This window comes from Lagenorhynchus albirostris, chromosome X (assembly GCF_949774975.1).
Source record: "Lagenorhynchus albirostris chromosome X, mLagAlb1.1, whole genome shotgun sequence".
In the NCBI taxonomy this organism is placed as follows: domain Eukaryota; kingdom Metazoa; phylum Chordata; class Mammalia; order Artiodactyla; family Delphinidae; genus Lagenorhynchus; species Lagenorhynchus albirostris.
Genome location: NC_083116.1, coordinates 118,652,529 through 118,672,796, shown reverse-complemented (window position 1 = coordinate 118,672,796; position 20,268 = coordinate 118,652,529).

Here is a 20,268-nt window from a genome sequence, read left to right as displayed (position 1 = left end):
TCCACGGCATGTGGGATCCTCCCAGACCGGGGCATGAACCCGTGTCCCCTGCATCGGCAGGCAGACCCCCAACCACTGCACCACCAGGGAAGCCCTCTGGAGGGTTTTTATCATAAATGGGTGTTGAGTATTGTTAAAACCTTTCTCTGCATCTATTGAGATCATATGGTTTTTCTCCTTCAATTTGTTAATACGGTGTATCACCTTGATTGATTTGCGTATATCAAAGAATCCTTGCATTCCTGGGATAAACCCAAGTTGATCATGGTGTATGATCCTTTTTTTTTTTCTGTATGATCCTTTTAATGTGCTGTTGGATTCTGTTTCCTAGTATTTTGTTGAGGATTTTTGCATCTATGTTCATCAGTGATATTGTCCTGTAGTTTTCTTTCTTTGTGACGTCTTTGTCTGGTTTTGGTATCAGGGTGATGGTGGCCTCATAGAATGAGTTTGGGAGTGTTCCTCCCTCTGCTATATTTTGGAAGAGTTTGAGAAGGATAGGTTTTACCTCTTCTCTAAATGTTTGATACAATTTGCCTGTGAATCCATCTAGTCCTGGGCTTTTGTTTATTGGAAGATTTTTAATCACACTTTCAATTTCATTACTTGTGATTGGTCTGTTCATATTTTCTATTTCTTCCTGGTTCAGTCTCGGAAGGTTATACCTTTCTAAGAATTTGTCCATTTCTTCCAGGTTGTCCATTTTATTGGCGTATAGTTGCTTGGAGTAATCTCTCATAATCCTTTGTATTTCTGCAGTGTCAGTTGTTACTTCTCCTTTTTCATTTCTAATTCTATTGATTTGAGTCTTCTCCCTTTTTTTCTTGATGAGTCTGGCTAATGGTTTATCTATTTTGTTTATCTTCCTAAAGAACCAGCTTTTAGTTTTATTGATCTTTGCTATCGTTTCCTTCATTTCTTTTTCATTTATTTCTGATCTGATTTTTATGATTTCTTTCCTTCTGCTAACTTTGGGGGTCTTTTGTTCTTCTTTCTCTAACTGTTTCAGGTGTAAGGTTAGGTTGTTTATTTGAGATGTTTCTTGTTTCTTAAGGTAGGATTGTATTGCTATAAACTTCCCTCTTAGAACTGCTTTTGCTGCATCCTGTAGGCTGGGGGTGGTCGTGTTTTCATTGTCATTTGTCTCTAGGTATTTTTTGGTTTCCTCTCTGATTTCTTCAGTGATCTCTTGGTTATTTAGTAGTGTATTGTTTAGCCTCCATGTGTTTGTATTTTTTACAGTGTTTTTCCTCTAATTGATATCTAGTCTCATAGCGTTGTGGTCCTAAAAGATACTTGGTATGATTTCAATTTTCTTAAATTTACCGAGGCTTGATTTGTGACCCAAGATGTGATCTATCCTGGAGAATGTTCCATGAGCACTTGAGAAGAATGTGTATTCTGTTGTTTTTGGATGGAATGTCCTATAAATATCAATTAAGTCCATCTTGTTTAATGTATTATTTAAAGCTTGTGCTTCCTTATTTATATTCATTATGCATGATCTGTCATTGGTGAAAGTGTGGTGGTAAACTCCCCTACTATGATTGTGTTACTGTCTGTTTCCCCTTTTATGGCTGTTAGTATTTGCCTTATGTATTGAGGTGCTCCTATGTTGGGTACATAAATATTTACAATTGTTATATCTTCTTCTTGGATTGATCCCTTGATCATTATGTAGTGTCCTTCTTTGTCTCTTGTAATAGTCTTTGTTTTAAAGTCTATTTTGTCTGATATGAGAATTGCTACTCCAGCTTTCTTTTGGTTTCTATTTGCATGGAATATCTTTTTCCATGTCCTCACTTTCAGTCTGTATGTGTCCCTAGGTCTGAAGTGGGTCTCTTGTAGACAGCATATACACGGGTCTTGTTTTTGTATCCATTCAACCAGTCTATGTCTTTTGTTTGGAGCATTTAATCCATTTACATTTAAGGTAATTATCTATATGTGTGTTCCTATTACCATTTTCTTAATTGTTTTGGGTAGGTTATTGTAGGTCTTTTCCTTCTCTTGTGTTTCCTGCCTAGAGAAGTTCCTTTAACGTTTGTTGTAAAGCTGGTTTGGTGGTGCTGAATTCTCTTAGCTGTTGCTTGTCTGTAAAGGTTTTAATTTCTCTGTCAAATCTGAATGAGATCCTTGCTGGGTAGAGTAATCTTGGTTGTAGGTTTTTCCCTTTCATCACTTTAAATATGTCCTGCCACTCCCTTCTGGCTTGCAGAGTTTCTGCTGAAAGATCAGTTGTTAACCTTATGGGGATTTACTTGTATGTTATTTGTTCTTTTTCCGTTGCTGCTTTTAATATTTTTTCTTTATGTTTAATTCTTTTTTTAAATTTATTTATTTATTTATTTATTTTTGGCTAATTTGGGTCTTCATTGCTGTGCGTGGGCTTTCTCTAGTTGTGAAGACCGAGGTCTACTCTTTGTTGAGGTGCGCGGGCTTCTCGTTGCAGTGGCTTCTCTTGTTGCAGAGCACAGGCTGTAGATGCACGGCCTTCAATAGTTGTGGCACGTGGGCTCAGTAGTTATGCCCCATGGGCTTAGTTGCTCCACGGCATTTGGGATCTTCCCGGACCAGGGCTCGAACCCGTGTCCCCTGCATTGGCAGGCGGATTCTTAACCACTGCACCACCAGGGTAGTCCCCTGTATTTATTTTTTGAAATTTGCTTAATATGTGCCTTGGCATGTTTCTCCTTGGATTTATCCTGTTTGGGACTCTCTCTGCTTCCTGGACTTGCTTAACTATTTCCTTTCCCATATCGGGTAGTTTTCAACTATAATCTCTTCAAATATTTTCTCAGTCCCTTTCTTTTTCTCTTCTTCTTCTGGAACCCCTATAATTCGAATGTTGGTGCATTTAATGTTGTCCCAGAGGTCTCTGAGACTGTCCTCAATTCTTTTCATTCTTTTTTCTTTATTCTGCTCTGCAGTAGTTATTTCCACTATTTTATTTTCCAGGTCACTTATCCGTTCTTCTGCCTCAGTTATTCTGCTATTGATCACTTCCAGAGAATTTTTAATTTTATTTATTGTGTTGTTCATCATTCTTTGTTTGCTCTTTAATTCTTCTGGGTCCTTGTTAAACATTTCTTGTATTTTCTCCATTCTATTTCCAAGATTTTGGATCATCTTTACTATCATTATTCTGAATTCTTTTTCAGGTAGGCTACCTCTTTCCTCTTCATTTGTTTGGTCTGGTGGGTTTTTACCTTGCTCCTTCATCTGCTGTGTGTTTCTGTGTCTTCTCATTTTGCTTATCTTACTGTGTTTGGGGTCTCTCTTTCGCAGGCTGCAGGTTCATAGTTCCCATTGTTTTTGGTGTCTGTCCCCAGTGGCTAAGGTTGGTTCAGTGGGTTGTGTAGGCTTCCTGGTGGAGGGTACTAGTGCCTGTGTTCTGGTGGATGAGGCTGGATCTTGTCTTTCTAGTGCGCAGGTCCATGTCTGGTGGTGTGTTTTGAGGTGTCTGTGGACTTATTATGATTTTAGGCAGACACTCTGCTAATGGGTGGGGTTGTGTTCCTGTCTTGCTAGTTGTTTGGCATAGGGTGTCCAGCACTGTAACTTGCTGGTCGTTGAGTGGAGCTGGGTCTTGGCATTGAGATGGAGATCTCTGGGAGACTTTTGGTGTTTGATATTACATGGAACAGGGAGGTCTCTGGTGGACCAATGTCCTGAACTTGGCTCTCCCGCCTCAGAGGCACAGCACTGACGCCTGGCTGGAGCACCAAGTGCCTGTTATCCACACGGCTCAGAATAAAAGTGAGAAGGAAAGAAAGAAAGAAAGAACGAAAAAGATAAAATGAAATGAAATGAAATGAAATAAAATAAAAGTTTTTTAAAAAATAAAAAATATTAAAACAAATTTTAAAAATAAAAAAAAGAAAGAAGAGAGCAACCAAACCAAAAAACAAATCCACCAATGATAACAAGTGCTAAAAACTATACTAAAATAAAGAAAAAAACAAAACAAAATGGACAGACAGAACCCTAGGACAAATGGTAAAAGCAACGCTGTACAGACAAAATCACACACAGAAGCATACACATACACGGTCACGAAAAGAGAATAAGGGGGAAAAATATATATCGTTGCTCCCAAAGTCCACCTCCTCAATTTGGGATCATTCATTGTCTATTCAGGTTTTACAGAGATGCAGGTACATCACGTTGATTGTGGAGATTTAATCCGCTGCTCCTGAGGCTTCTGGGAGAGATTTCCCTTCTCGTCTTTGTTCACACAGCTCCTGGGGTTCAGCTTTGAATGTGGCCCCGCCTCTGCATGTAGGTCGCCTGAGGGCGTCTGTTCTTCGCTCAGACAGGATGGGGTTAAAGGAGCCGCTGATTCGGGGGCTCTGGCTCACTCAGGCCGGGGGGGAGGGAGGGGCACGGATGCGGGGCGAGCCTGCGGCGGCAGAGGCTGGCATGACGTTGCACCAGCCTGAGGCGCGCCGTGCATTCTCCCGGGTAAGTTGTCCCTGGATCCCGGGACCCTGGCCGTGGCGGGCTGCACAGGCTCCCAGGAGGGGAGGTGTGGAGAGTGACCTGTGCTCGCACACAGGCTTCTTGGTGGCGGCAGCAGCAGCCTTAGCGTCTCATGCCCGTATCTGGGGTCCACACTGTTAGCCGCTGCTGGTGCCCATCTCTGGAGCTCCTTTAAGCAGCGCTCTGAATCCCGTCTCCTCGCGCACCGGGAAACAAAGAGGGAAGAAAAAGTCTCTTGCCTCTTCGGCAGCTCCAGACTTTTTCCCGGACTCCCTCCCGGCCAGCCGTGGCGCACTAACCCCTCAGGCTGTGTTCACGCCGCCAACCTCAGTCCTCTCCCAGGCTGTGTTCACGCCGCCAACCTCAGTCCTCTCCCTGGGATCCGACTGAAGCCGGAGCCTCAGCTCCCAGCCCCACCCCGGCGGGTGAGCAGACAAGCCTCTCGGGCTCCGGCACTCTGTGCGGGAATCTCTCTGCTGTGCCCTCCGCACCCCTGTTGCTGTGCTCTCCTCTGTGGCTCCAAAGCTTCCCCCCTCCACCACCCACCATCTCCGCCCACGAAGGGGCTTCCTAGTGTATGGAAACCTTTCCTCCTTCACAGCTCCCTCCCACTGGTGCAGGTCCCGTCCCTATTCTTTTGTCTCTGTTTTCTTTTGCCTTGCCCAGGTACGTGGGGAGTTTCTTGCCTTTTGGGAGGTCTGAGGTCTTCTGCCAGCGTTCAGTAGGTGTTCTGTAGGGGTTGTTCCACGTGTAGATGTATCTCTGATGTATTTGTGGGGAGGAAGGTGATCTCCACGTCTTACTCTTCTGCCATCTTGAAGCCTTTGAAACACAGGATTGATAATGACTGTGCAGGATAATGACTGTGTACAGTTGTCAAGTTAAGTTAATAGGACTACTGCACTGAGCTCTTGGAAGGCCAGAGACTGGCCTTTAGACCTTTCCCTATTGCTCACTAGCAATGGCAGTGTTCACATTTTTGCTGAAGAAATGCTGAAATATTTGGAATCTAGTACATTCTCACCCAGTAAAACTATCAATATATGCATAGAAATAAGGCCAGAAGGAAACAAACCAAAATGTCAACAGAGGTTCATGTGGTTATGAATGACTTTGATATATGCATATACGCATATGCATGCAAATGATTAGGGATGACTTTTTTCTGTATTTTACATCAATATGTATCAATTTGAAAATATTAAGAATAGAGGGACTTCCCTGGCGGTCCAGTGGTTAAGACTCTACAGTTGCACTGCAGGGGGTGCCGGTTCGATCCCTGGTTGGGGAACCAAGATCCCACATGCCACGTGGTATGGCCAAAACAAAAAAAAATTAAGAATAGAAACTAAACACATCAAATATTCATCAATCAATAAGCTCATCACAATTACTTGAAAGAAAAAGCAACAGAAAATTTCATTGTTCATCTGTGGTGAACGTTAGAAAATCAAATGATTATTTTTAAGGCTGGTAAATAAAGGGAAAGAACCAATCATTTATCCAGCTTTCTTCAGTGAACTGTACCTCAGAATACTGTATTTTGTCTCTTCATTCACCAGTTGGTGGACATTTGGGTTGTTTCCATATTGGGCCTATTATGAATAATGATGCTATGAACATTTGAATACAAGTCTGGGTGTAGACGTGTTTTTTTTGTTTGTTTGTTTGTTTTAGTTTTTGGCGGTACACGGGCCTCTCACTGTTGTGGCCTCTCCCGTTGCGGAGCACAGGCTCCGGATGCACAGGCTCAGCGGCCATGGCTCACGGGCCCAGCCGCTCCACAGCATGTGTGATCTTCCTGGACCAGGGCTCGAACCCGTGTCCCCTGCATTGGCAGGCAGATTCTTAACCACTGTGCCACCAGGGAAGCCCTATAATACTCTTTACATATGTTTTTTGCCATTTTGGTCTAAGGATATTAAACTTTTTATTATTAACAAAACAAATGAATCTATTGCTATTTGATAAAAGTGGATTTTTTTTTTTCTGCAGTACGCGGGCCTCTCACTGCCGTGGCCTCCCCCGCCGCGGAGCACAGGCTCCGGACGCGCAGGCCCAGCGGCCACGGCTCACGGGCCCAGCCGCTCCACGGCACGTGGGATCCTCCCGGACCGGGGCACGAACCCACGTCCCCTGCATCGGCAGGCGGACTCGCAACCACTGCGCCACCAGGGAAGCCCTAAAAATGGATTTTTAAAAGCAATTTCCTTTGATTCTTTCTCTACAATGTATCTTAATTTTTTTTTTTTTTTTTTTTTTTTTTTGTGGTACATCGGCCTCTTACTGTTGTGGCCTCTCCCGTTGCGGAGCACAGGCTACGGACGCGCAGGCTCAGCGGCCATGGCTCACGGGCCCAGCCGCTCCGCGGCATGTGGGATCTTCCCGCACCGGGGCACGAACCTATGTCCCCTGCATCGGCAGGTGGACTCTCAACCACTGCGCCACCAGGGAAGCCCTACGGTGTATCTTTAGATCCATCTTTCACGGCCACCAGCCCAGTCTCAGCCACCATTATCTCTCACCTGACCCGAGCCACAGCCTCCTACTTGGTCTTCCACTGTCACCCTTAACCATTCCAATCTATTTCCCACAAACTATTAAGAAATATTTGATTATTTCTCTTCCCTACTTAACTCTTCAATATCTTCCCATTGTACCTGGAATAAAATCCAGACTCCTTACCTTAGTCTCTAAGGCCTTATCGAACTGGACTCCTGATAATCGCTCAAGCACATTTCATGCTCACGGTGCACCGAGAACATTCTGGTCTTCCTTCAGTCTACTGAACTTGCCAATTCTTTGTTCCGCCTCAGAGCCTTTGAACTCATTGTTCCCTTTCTATCTCTTCATGCCCGAGCCCCACCCTGCCTTTGGTCTCAACTTAAATGTCATTTTCCCAGGGAGACTTTTGCCAACCACCCAATCTAAGTCGGCCCCCTCCCTACTATTCTCTATTCTAACACCCTGTCTTCTTCCTAGTGCTTATCACGCTGTGTGAACTTTCTCTGTATTTGTTTATTGACTTGGTTTGCTAGTATCCCTTCTTAGAATGTAAGCTCCAAAATACTGGGACCATATGTGTCTGGTTCACCATCCTGTCCCTGGGGAATACCGTGGCACCTGTTCCATAGCAGATACTCAAGATGGGATGAAAACGGAAATGCAGCTTTTTTTCCCTCCATCTGGCAGACTGGGAATTGAGCAAAGAGAGTGAGGGAGACTGTCTAAGGTGGCTGAGACAATGTCAGGATGCCTTGCCTATCCAGGCATGGGCAAGGCCCAGGGCCTACAGGTGGGGAACAGGTCACCTTGGGCTCATGTACTTTTGGTTCTTTTTTCCCTTGTGTGCTTGGGGGTGGGTTGAGGGTGCTGGACTAATGGGTTGTGAGAGGAGGTTGACCAGAATTATCTACGGGTTCCCTTGTCTGCCAGATGAATCAAAGGAGCATGAAGATTGCTAAAATATTTGGGAGACATGTGGAACGTGGACTGTGGAGGAGCGTGGGTGGGGTTGCGGGACTGTGGTCATCCCGCTAAGTGGCACAGTGGTTTGGACTGGGGTGGCAGTGGTAGAGATATGAGAAGAGGTTGTATTTGAGATTTACAAGAAAGCTCTTGTAATGACGTACTACCCTTCTTGCTACTTCATTTGATTTTTCTTCTATGAACTAAGGAACCCCATCCACACTGCCCTGATATTCTATTTCCATTCTCTGATGTTTGCATATCCATGGGGCTCTAGAGCAAGTTTCTTAAAATCCCTGAGTCTTGGGATACTCATCTGTAAATTGGAACAATATTATGTGAATTCCCTGTTAATGGTGACGAAGATTCTTTGCTTAACCAAACTTTCGTCAGGCTCCTGAACCTTCTCCTAGGCCCATCTGTGCACTTCCTGGAAAATCCAGCTTTAGCAGAAACCCTGCTTTGTTAGTTTAACTAGAACCCCTCATCCTCTGTATCTGGTCCCCCTTGATAAGTGATCGGTTCCGCATCCCCCACCATCCCTCAGGTAATGTCTGCTTATGCAGGCTTGTCTTCAGCAAAGAATCCTGTTAGGTGGGTTTAGCTAGAATTTCCCTTAACCCTGCTGTTTCCTCTTAGTCATTTTCTATCCACTGGCCCCCAGACTGCTCCTTGGCTATAGATTCCCAGTTGCCCATGCTGTATTCAGAATTAACCCCATTCTATACTGAGGTCTCTTTCCTCTATTGCAATAGTCTATTTCTTTAATATAAATTTTATTTATTTATTTATTTATGGCTGTGTTGGGTCTTCATTGTTGCGCGCAGGCTTTCTCTAGTTGCGGCGAGCGGGGTTTACTCTTCATTGTGGTGACTTCTCTTGTTGCAGAGCATGGGCTCTAGGCTCGCAGGCTTCAGTAGTTGTGGCACATGGGCTCAGTAGTTGTGGCACATGGGCTTAGTAGTTGTGGCTCACGGGCTCAGTAGTTGTGGCTCACAGGCTCTAGAGCACAGGCTCAGTAGTTGTGGTGCATGGGCTTAGTTGCTCCGCGGCATGTGGGATATTCCTGGACCAGGACTCGAACCCGTGTCCTCTTCATTGGCAGGCGGATTCTTAACCAGTGCACCACCAGGGAAGTCCCCACTTACAGATTTCTAATTTTGCACCCACAAAACTTTAGTATTCATTTGTTAACTTGCCTATTTCTCTTTTTGTAGACTCTTAAGATACCCTAATATAGAGACTATATCTTTCCTTTCTTTTCTTATTGTTTTTTTTTTCTATTAAAGTACTGTTGATTTACAATGTCGTGTTAGTTTCAGGTGTACAGCACAGTGGTTAGTTATATATATATATATATATATATATATATATATATATACACATATATATTCTTTTTCAGATTCTTTTCCCTTATAGGTTATTACAAAATACTGAGTAGAGTTCCTGTGCTATACAGTAGGTCCTTGTTGGTTATCTATTTTATAGAGACTACGTCTTTCTTGTATTTATATCTCTAGAGTCTCTTAGCCAGCAATTATTGGATGGTGAATGTTTGGATAAGTTTTTTTAATGTACATTTTTAGAAAACATACAAGTAGATGAAAAGGTGCTCAACATCATTAATCATCTGGGAAATGCAAAGCAAAACCACTATGAGGTGTCACCTCACACCTGTTAGCATGGCTATCATCAAAAAGACAAGAGATAACAAATGCTGGTGAGGAGGAACTTCCCTTATGGCGCAGTGGTTAAGAATCCACCTGCCAATGCAGGGGACCCGGGTTCCAGCCCTGGTCCGGGAGGATCCCACATGCCGCGGAACAACTAACCCCGTGTGCCACAACTACTAAACCTGCACGCTAGAGCTTGTGAGCCACATGTACTGAGCCCACATGCCACAGCTACTGAAGCCAACACGCCTAGTGCCTGTGCTCCGCAACAACAGAAGCCACTGCAATGAGAAGCCCGTACACTGCAATGAAGAGCAGCCTCCACTTGCCGCAACTAGAGAAAGCCCGCGCGCAGCAACAAAGACCCAATGCAGCCAAAAATTAATTAATTAATTAATTTAAAAAAATGCTGGTGAGGACATGGAGAAAAACGAACTCTTGTACACTGTTGGTGGGAATGGAAATTAGTGCAGCTGCTATGGAAAACAATATAGAGGAGGTTCCTCAAGAAATTAAAAATAGCACTACCATGTGATCTAGCAATTCCACTCCTGAGTATGTATCCAAAGAAAATGAAAACAGGTTATCAAAGAGATGTCTGCATTCCCATGTTCATTGCAGCATCATTCACAATAGTCAAGATGGAAACAACCTAAATTTCTGTGAATGAATGAATGAATAAAGAAGACGTGGTATATATACATAATGGAATAGTATTAAGCCATGAGAAAGAAGAAATTCTGCCATTTGTGACAACATGGATGGATCTTGAGAGCGTTATGCTAATGAATTAAGTGAGACAGAGAAATACAAATACTGCATGGTAGCACATATGTGCAATCTAAAAAGAAGTTCAAACTCATAGCAACAGAGACTAGAAAAGCAGTTGCCAGGGACTAGAGGGTGAGGGAAATAGAGGTTGGTAAAAGGGTACAAAAAGAACAAAATGTACATCTTAAAATCACTCATAAAATCGGGCATTTTTTTCATGTATATAATTTACTACTTGCACATTTTTCTCATGTGATAATTTAATTACTAGTAAAATTAAGCATTTTTCATATATATATTTGCATTTTTTTCTCATGGGATAAAAGTTTATTTCAGTGAGTTATACACAATCATAGAATTGTGTGTATTGAGACTAACTCAGGATTCCCTGGTGGCTCAGTGGTTAAGAATCTGCCTGCCAATGCAGGGGACACGGGTTCGAGCCCTGGTCCGGGAAGATCCCACATGCCGTGGAGCAACTGAGCCCATACGCCACGGCTGCTGAGGCCCGCATGCCTGGAGTCCGTGCTCTGCAGCAGTAGAAGCCACCGCAGTGAGGGGCGCCTGCTCGCTGCAGCTAGGGAGGGCCCGTGCACAGCAACGAAGACCGAATGCAGCCACAGTAAATAAATAAAATAAATGAATTTATAAAAAAATAAAGAGAGACTAACTCAAACATGTTTTCAAATTGTATATATTTCATTTTATTTACTTCATAAAATAACAAACCTGAAATTCTGAAAACTTCATAGCAAACTTTGTGGGGAAAAACCTGCTATTACTTATACTGAAAGCAAAAGTATATAGCTTTGTAGCCCTAACAGAGACAAAACTCAGCTTGATGTGACATATTAAATGTAAAAATAATTAGGTGGAAAACTTAAAACTTTGTCAACTTCCTTTAGAGTGGGTACCCACTAAGAGTTATAACACTTAAATTCGGAAAATCAGTCATCTCAAAAGATTTTAACAGCTTAAATATTTTTCATACTTGTGTTCCTGAAAGAATGGAAATGAAAAGCCCAGGAAACAGTGATATTATTACTGGTTATAATTTCTATTTTTAACACTCTAACTTGCTTAGTTCTCATTTCTTTTTGCATTTCAGCTTGTGGTTGGCTTTGCAAGGGTGACATTTTCTTTGATGACAGTCTTTAAAACAAACTAGAATTTGGTCACTAACTTCCTTATCCCATAGAACACTGAAGAACATTTTTTAAAAGTCTTTTAAATTGAACTAAGGAGATAAAGCAATACGTTGTTTTGGTAGGAGGTTGTGTTTTATTTTGTTATGTTGTTTCTTTGTTTATTTTTAACTTCTAGAACTACCTTAATGTTTTCCAGGATCCCCCCCAGCACCCCCCCTCCACGCACACACGTGATGGTGACTTTTTTTGTTTTTGGCCACGTGGCTTGCAGGATCCCAGTTCCCTGACTAGGGATTGAACCCGGGCCACAGCAGTGAAAGCGCCAAATCCTAACCACTAGACCACCAGGGAACTCCCAAAGGTGGCTTTTATTTATTTATTATTATTATTTTTTTTTTTGCGGTACGTGGGCCTCTCACTGCTGTGGCCTCTCCCGTTGCGGAGCACAGGCTCCGGACACGCAGGCTCAGCGGCCGTGGCTCACGGGCCCAGCAGCTCCGCAGCATGTGGGATCTTCCTGGACCGGGGCACGAACCCGTGTCCCCTGCATCGTCAGGCAGACTCTCAACCACTGCGCCACCAGGGAAGCCCAAAGGTGGCTTTTTTAACATCCTTTTGTAACCGAGCAATTTATTGACACATTAATTAATTAATTAAAATTTAATTTTTATTTTATATTGAAGTATAGTTGATTTACAATGTTGTATTAGTTTCAGGTGTACAGCTAAGTGATTCAGTTATATATACACATATATCTGTTCTTTTTCAGACTCTTTTCCCATATAGGTTATTATAGAATATTGAGTACAGTTCCCTGTGCTATCAGTGGGTCCTTATTGATTATCTATATTATATATAGTAGGGTGTATATGTTAATCCCAAACTCCCAATTTATCCCCCCTCCACGTTTCCCCTTTAGCAACCGTAAGTTTGTTTTCGAAGTCTGTGAGTCTGTTTCTGTTTTGTAAATAAGTTCATTTGTATCATTTTTTTTTTAGATTCCACATATAAGTGATATCATATGATATTTGTCTTTCTCTGACTGACTTACTTCACTTAGTATGATAATCGCTAGGTCCATCCGTGTTGCTGCAAATGGCATTATTTCATTGTTTTTTATCCATTCATCTGTTGATGGACATTTAGGCTGCTTCCATGTCTTGGTTATTGTAAATAGTGTTGCAATGAACTTTGGGGTGCATGTATCTTTTCGAATTATGGTTTTCTCCGGATATAGCCCAGGAATAGGATTGCTGGATCATATGGTAGTTGACACATTAATTTATGTACTGCTTTGTATCTTATCTGATTTTTATGTTGTGGACTTATTAGAAAGATAACCTGAACTGTTAAGACAACATTCTTCTTGCTTCTATTAAATCCAGCCAGGTTCTGTGTTCTGAGTTCCAGTCTCTAGGCCCTAAAGAGAGGTGTGGGCTTCTGTGTTTCATTCATTCAGAACCTTTTGCTCTACTCCAGACCTACTCGGTCAGAATCTGCACTTTAAAAAGATCTCCAGATAATTCCTATGCACATGAAGGTTTGAGAAGCATTGGTCTAGGTGACTCAGTATAATATGACAAAACTACTCAAGATAAAGCAAGTTGCTTTTGTGAAACAGGAACACATTGGCATCAGTACTCATAAGCACAGAAAATGACAAGCCCAAATGTAAGAGTGGCAGGCAAAAATCAGAAATCTTTGAAAGGTTGTAACGCGAGCATAGTGCAATAGATAGATAGGAAGAAAAGAGATTATTTTGGGGGTCAGGTTTAAGTGGAATGAGACATGACTGATGACCATTGTACCACACCCTACCATCACATTTATGATTACAGTCAGTAATATTAAGTTCCTTACAGCACATAAAAGTACCAGTTAATGAGCCTTCATTGGCAAAGATGGAATAATCAAGCATTCAAACTGATTAAGCCTTAAGATGAATATGGCATTGCTAGTGATGTCTAACATTAGATAAGTTAGATAAATTGGTGTAAACCTACCTCAGAAATCTAAAATTTCCTCTCTGTAAGATTTTGATCTTTGTTGAAACACTTTGTAGTGGGTGAAAATAAAATTTTCTGTTAATTCTGTAATGAGAACCTACAGTTTATTTTATGCCAACCATTCTAAAGCCTTTTTAAGACTCACTGATTTTGTATATATATATATTGCCTCAACCTCATTCTGAGAGAATAGAAATACTTATGATTTACAATGTTCACCCAGCCAGAGTTATTTAAAAGCAAATAGATAGGTTTTTAAAAGCATAATTTATTTATAATAGGCCATGGCCTCCAGTTTTCGTGCTTGTGGTGGAACTGTTTATTTAGAGTACATACATAAACCCCAGAGTTGGTAATAAAATACTAGAGCCAGCATTTTACTTTGGGGAAGTCATACCGATTTATTATTTGAGCAAGGGTATTTGCTTTTTTTTTTTTTGCGGTATGCGGGCCTCTCCCTGTTGTGACCTCTCCCGTGGCGGAGCATAGGCTCCGGACGAGCAGGCTCAGCGGCCATGGCTCACGGGCCCAGCCGCTCCGTGGCATGTGGGATCCTCCCGGACCGGGGCACGAACCCATGTCCCCTGCATTGGCAGGCGGACTCTCAACCACTGCGCCACCAGGGAAGCCTGGTGTTTGCTTTTTAGCAGTGAAATTGGACCAGTATAAAAAGCTATATTGAAAAAAAATAAAGAAAGAAAAAAGCTATACTGGTGGGCTTCCCCGGTGGCGCAGTGGTTAAGAATCCGCCTGCCAATTCAGGGGACACGGGTTTGAGCCCTGGTCCGGGAAGATCCCACATGCCGCAGAGCAACTAAGCCCGTGCGCCACAACTACTGAGCCTGTGCTCTAGAGCCCGTGAGCCACAACTACTGAGCCCGCGAGCCACAACTACTGAAGCCCACGTGCCTACAGCCTGTGCTCTGCAACAAGGGAAGCCACCGCAATGAGAAGCCCGCACACCACAACAAAGAGTAGCCCCCACTTGCCACAACTAGAGAAAGCCCACGCACAGCAACAAAGACCCAATGCAGCCAAAAATAAGTAAATAAAATAAATAAATTTATTTTAAAAAAGCTATATTGGTGGGGCTTCCCTGGTGGCACAGTGGTTGAGAGTCTGCCTGCCGATGCAGGGGACACGGGTTCGTGCACCGGTCCGGGAAGATCCCACATTCCGCGGAGCGGCTGGGCCCGTGAGCCATGGCCGCTGAGCCTGCACGTCCAGAGCCTGTGCTCCACAACGGGAAAAGCCACAGTGGTGAGAGGCCCGCGTACCGCAAAAAAATAAATAAATAAATAAAATTAAAAATATAAATAAATAAATAAATAAGCTATATTGGTTAAATCTACTGCTTGAATTGATCTGTTTCATCACAGAGCTCTTTCCCGTAGCGAACTGGATAACTGCTTCTTATTTAGGAAGGATAAAGCAGGCTGTAAAAAAGGCAGATCAAAGGCACTAAAAACAGACACTTCACAAAAGAAGACATAGGAATGTCCAATAAGCACATGAAAAGGTGCTTAACATCATTAGTCATCATGGAAATGGAATTAAAACCCAACTGAGATTTCACTACAGTGTCTAAAATAAAAAAGACTGACAGCACCAACTGTTGGCAAGGATGTGGAGCAACTGAAATTTTCTTGAACTGCTGGTAGGAGTGTCAAATGGTATGACAACTTTGGAGAACTTTTTGTCAGTTCCTTATAAAGTTAAACATACATCTACTCTAGGACCCAAGAATCCCACTCTTAGGTATTTTCTCAAGACTCTTCAAAAAACTGTACAAAAATGTTCATAGCAAATTTATTTCTAGAGCCCCAAACTGGAAACAACTCAAATATCTATCAGCAGTAGAATGGATTATCAACTAACAGTATATTTATACAATGGAATACTACTGAGTAATAAAAAGGAAATAAATAAATAGGACACTTGCAACAACATGGACAGATCTCAAAACCGTGTTGAATGAGGGGAGCTCCCTGGCGGTCCAGTGGTTAGGACTCGGCACTTTCACTGCTGCGCCCGGGTTCAATTCCCTGATCGGGGAACTAAGATCCCTGAGGCTGCGCAGCGTGGCAAAAAACCAAAACAAAACAAAAAACAGTTGAATGAAAGAAGTTGTTCTATTGGATTCCATGTAAATAAAATTCTAGAACAAGCAAAACTAACTTAGGGTGATAAAAATTAGAAAGTGGTTGGAGGGGGATTGGGGATTGAATGGGGATTGACTAAAAAGAGGCACAAGGAAACTTTCTGGGATGAAGGATATAGTCTATGTCTTCATTTGAGTGGTGGCTACATGGGTATGTAATTATCAAGACCCATTGAACTGTATACTTAAGATTGATATGTTTGGGAATTCCCTGGTGGTCCAGTGGTTAGGACACCATGTTTTCACTGCCAAGGGCCCAGGTTTGATCCCTGGTTGGGGAACTAAGATCCCACAAGCCATGGGGTGCAGCTAAAAAAAAAGATTGATATGTTTTATTTTATGTCAATTAAAGTTCATTATGCTTCAATTTAAAACATAAAAGCCCTTCTCACTCTCATCGCTGTCCAAGAAAATGTCTGCCCAGACAACTTACAATGCAAAAGTTTCTCCTTCAGGCTAAGTCCTTCTAGGTGGTACTTCACCAGCCCACACTGCACCTCTAACTTGGTCCCTCTATGTGGACTGATTACCTATCTGACCCTGATGATCCTGTGATTTAATTCCAATCTCACTTTGATATTTCAGTAAAGGCTGTCCTTCTTGCCTCAACTTTTATTTTTATTTCCTGTCTTAGCTTTTCCTTGATCCTTTGACTCTAAGCACTTGTTGGTAAGGCACAATATATGTGAAAAAAAAATTGGTGTCTCTTTTGAGTCTTACGTCTTCTCTAATTGTTTTTTTAAGACAGCACAATGGTGTGTTTGGCTTTTCTAACTACCAAATCTGATGCAATGTAATTACTTAATTAGATCAGATTATCGTTCATATTAAACTCAAAAATCTCCTGACAAGAGCTCACAGATGAAATAAGCTGAAATCAACCAGTGCTTGTCTTAACTCATCCTTTGTGTATCCAGCCTCAGTCACCAAGGCTGAGCTGACAGAGGAATGGCCCCTGTTAATGGAATAATCTAGGTCCCAGTTAAGCCCGAATATGAAACCAAACATGAACAGCGGCACTTCCAAATCTCTCTTTCAACACTGCCATATGGCAGGAACACAGGTAGTGTCCTGAAGAGGTCTCTCTCAGTATACAACCCCCCCCCCCAGCTCCAGAGTCCAAAGCCTCTCCACATGACAGGACTTTTTTTTTTTGGCCGTGCCACGTGGCTTATGAGATCTTAGTTCCCCGACCAGGGATTGAACCTGGGCCCTCGGCAATGAGAGCCGGCATCCTAACCACTGGACCGCCAGGGAATTCTCCAAATGACAGGACTTTTTAAAAACACTTTTTAAATTGAGGTATAACACATACACAGTTGTGTGTGATAACTAGTCTCACGCTCCTTTCCCAGTCAATACCACTCCGCAACCCAGAAGTAACCACTCTAGTGAGTTCTATAACCACCAGTTAGTTTTGCACATCCTTGATCTTCATTTAAATGGAATTAAACAGTATGTACTCCTCAGCATCTGGCTTCTTTCACTTATCATATTGTCTGTGAGATTTTGGTACATCAGGGACATTCAAGTAAGAGACCCCCTGCTTACTTCTCTTTCTCCCCCCACTTGACTTAAATCTCCGTGGCAGCATGAATCATGTCTATCGCCTTCATGTAGTATAGTGTCCACTGTAATAGGGATATAGTACCTATTTGTTGAAAAAAAAGAATAAATAAGATGTCACAGTTTAACACTGAGAAACATACCCTTAAGAGTGGATTTTAGGTATTGCGTTGGCCAAAAATCTCGTTCGGGTCTTCCGTAGCAGCTTATGGAAAAACCCTAATGAACTTTTTGGCCAACCCAATACTGTGGTGAATCAGTGGACGAGAAAAAGACTAATTTTCTTCTGAAACTCCCCAAAGCATTATTTATAATCACTTGACTACAGCCATGCGGATAGAGATTTCGTAAACTTTCTACTAGATTTTCAGTATTGTGTAGGTAAACTCAGGGTAAAATTATAAAAGTTTTTACAGTAGGGCTCTTTAATCTGGGAGTTGTGGATGGGTTTTGTGAGGGCCTGAAACTGAGGAGAAAATTTTGTGTGCTATTAGATATATCACTCAGGTTGCAAGTGACAGGAGCCCAAGTAGGACTAACTTAAATAACAAAGGGGATTTCGCAGGGCCTCTCACTGTTGTGGCCTCTCCCGTTGCGGAGCACAGGCTCCGGACGCGCAGGCTCAGTGGCCATGGCTCATGGGCCTAGCCGCTCCGCGGCATGTGGGATCTTCCCGGACCGGGGCACGAACCCGTGTCCCTTGCATCGGCAGGCGGACTCTCAACCACTGCACCACCAGGGAAGCCCAACAAAGGGGATTTGATGGCAGGGTCTTGGTTTGCCTCATGGAGTCCAAGAGAGACATGCACAGCCATGCTCCGGAAGGGCACAACCAGGGAAGCTCAGGGTCTGGGGCCACAATCCATGCCAGTACAGAGATGCTTCATGCCCTCCTGGCTTGAAGGTACCTGATTGGCAGAACCCAAAGCACATCTGAAAGTCTAGCTTCAGGGGAATCTAGAAAATGTAGTTTTTAGCTTTCCAATTTCTACAGACCATTCCAATTCTACAGAACCCTAAAAGAATGTTGTAATAGATCATAGCATTTTTTTTCTTTAAGACCCCAGGCATGGCCTCAAAATCCTTCTCAACCTAGCACTGTGCTGCCAATGGCACTGAGTTGGATCTACAGGTTGTCATCCATGTACCATAACATGTTGCTCCCAGACCTCTAATGCATAGCTCTTAATTCTGTTAAGGAAAAAAATATGCAAAACTTAGGAATAGGCAAAACAATGGCTGCATGTCTTTTTAATGTTATATTGGAACACTGTTTATAGCATAATTTCCTATAATGGATAACATAACTGTCTGTCCCAGAAAGGCAGACCACAAACTCGCAACAAAAACTGCTTAAGCTCAAAGTGTTTTAACATCAACCCATTCAGATCCATGTGTTCCAAGGTTCAGCAACCTGTGTGGTTTACAAATTCTGACACATGTTTATTCCCTATCCAGACCAGCCTTAGAACCATCTGAGCGCAGCCCCAAAGCTCTATATGTATGTAGCTTCTCTAACTTCCTTCTTCTAAGTCACCACTAAAACCGTGAACTTGGGGCTCTCCCTTACTCAGCAAGTTTAATAAACTTGCTTCATCTGATCAAGGGGTGGCTCTAGTGGTCTTTGTGGGAGATTTGACAAAGTCTGTACGTGTCATATTGCTGTACAGTGTCAATGACAAAGATAATACAATTTAATAACAAGTTTGATGTCCTTTATTTATAGGAAAACAATCCATGGATTGCGGGAGTACAGTGCCTTATGAGCAGTGGAGCACTGTTCCCAAGGGATTTGGGGCAAGAGGGGTTTTTATACAACATTAGAAGCAGCAACGCAGAAACGGGGCATGGTTGGCTAGAAGGTCAGGGATTTCCTAATAAGGTTACCACATCCTATTTTCTAGGATAAGATGAGCTAGCTAAAGCTGAATTGGAGGACTCTGATTAGCGTATGTTAGGTTTCCTAGACAGTGAAGTGTTTTCCTCAAGTGTGGGCTGACTTAGGTTTCGATTTGTGATGTGAGCTGGGCCACTGGGGCAGCCTCCATGATGTGGGTCCTGATTCACATTTCCTTTATCAATAGAAAGCGAAGAGTGGGAGAAAAAGAAAAAACAAGAACATCCTCAAATACAACTTGAAGGTTCCAGTTAGCATAGACTTTGTGAAAATTAATAAAGGGAAACCTCACTTAAATGGAGTCAGGAGGCCAGAAGCGGGAGCTCTCATGCATGTATCAGTCGATATCAATACAGATGCCAACAGGAAGAGACATACTTTGCATCTCCAGCAATAAATGACAGTAGTTTACTACTATGCTTAGGAGGACGAAAGATTTTCTCCTTGCCTGGCAACAGCTCAGCCAATGAGAGACTGTCACAACTCAGTCAATGAAAACCCACTATACTTCAAACTCCCACTTTCCTTTAATGGACTTGTTTATAACAGCCTCTCCCAATCTCCCCTTCCCTATAAAAGAGTTTTTTTCTCCTTTGCTTTACCAGGCTTGCATGTGGTTCGCCATATTTGCGTGTCCCAGACTGCAATTCTTTGCTGTTTCCAAATAAACCTAGTAAAATAACTGGCTGTTTTATTGTTTTAGGTTAACAACTTCATGGAATTAGTAATAAGTCAACAGGAGTATCCACCATCCTTGATTTGGGAACAGTCCTCTGCTTACATTGGCAGTGGATCCAAACTATGGTTGGATGGTGGAAACTGCTATAGAAGGAAAACACTGGGGAAGTGTTGAATGCAATCTCTCTCCAGACAAACTGCCCTGTACCTGCCAAAAAGCATGGGGTGATTTTTCTGGTCCTATCTCTGCAGTATTTGATAATGTTGATCATTCCCTCCTTAAAATTCCTCTGTAGACTTCCATGACACTGTGCTTTCTCAATTGTCTTTCATCGTTTCTGATAATTCTTTCTCAGTCCTTCATGGGCAGGAAGATCAAGCAAGTTAAGGACTAAGAAGTGACCATTGAGATAGTAGT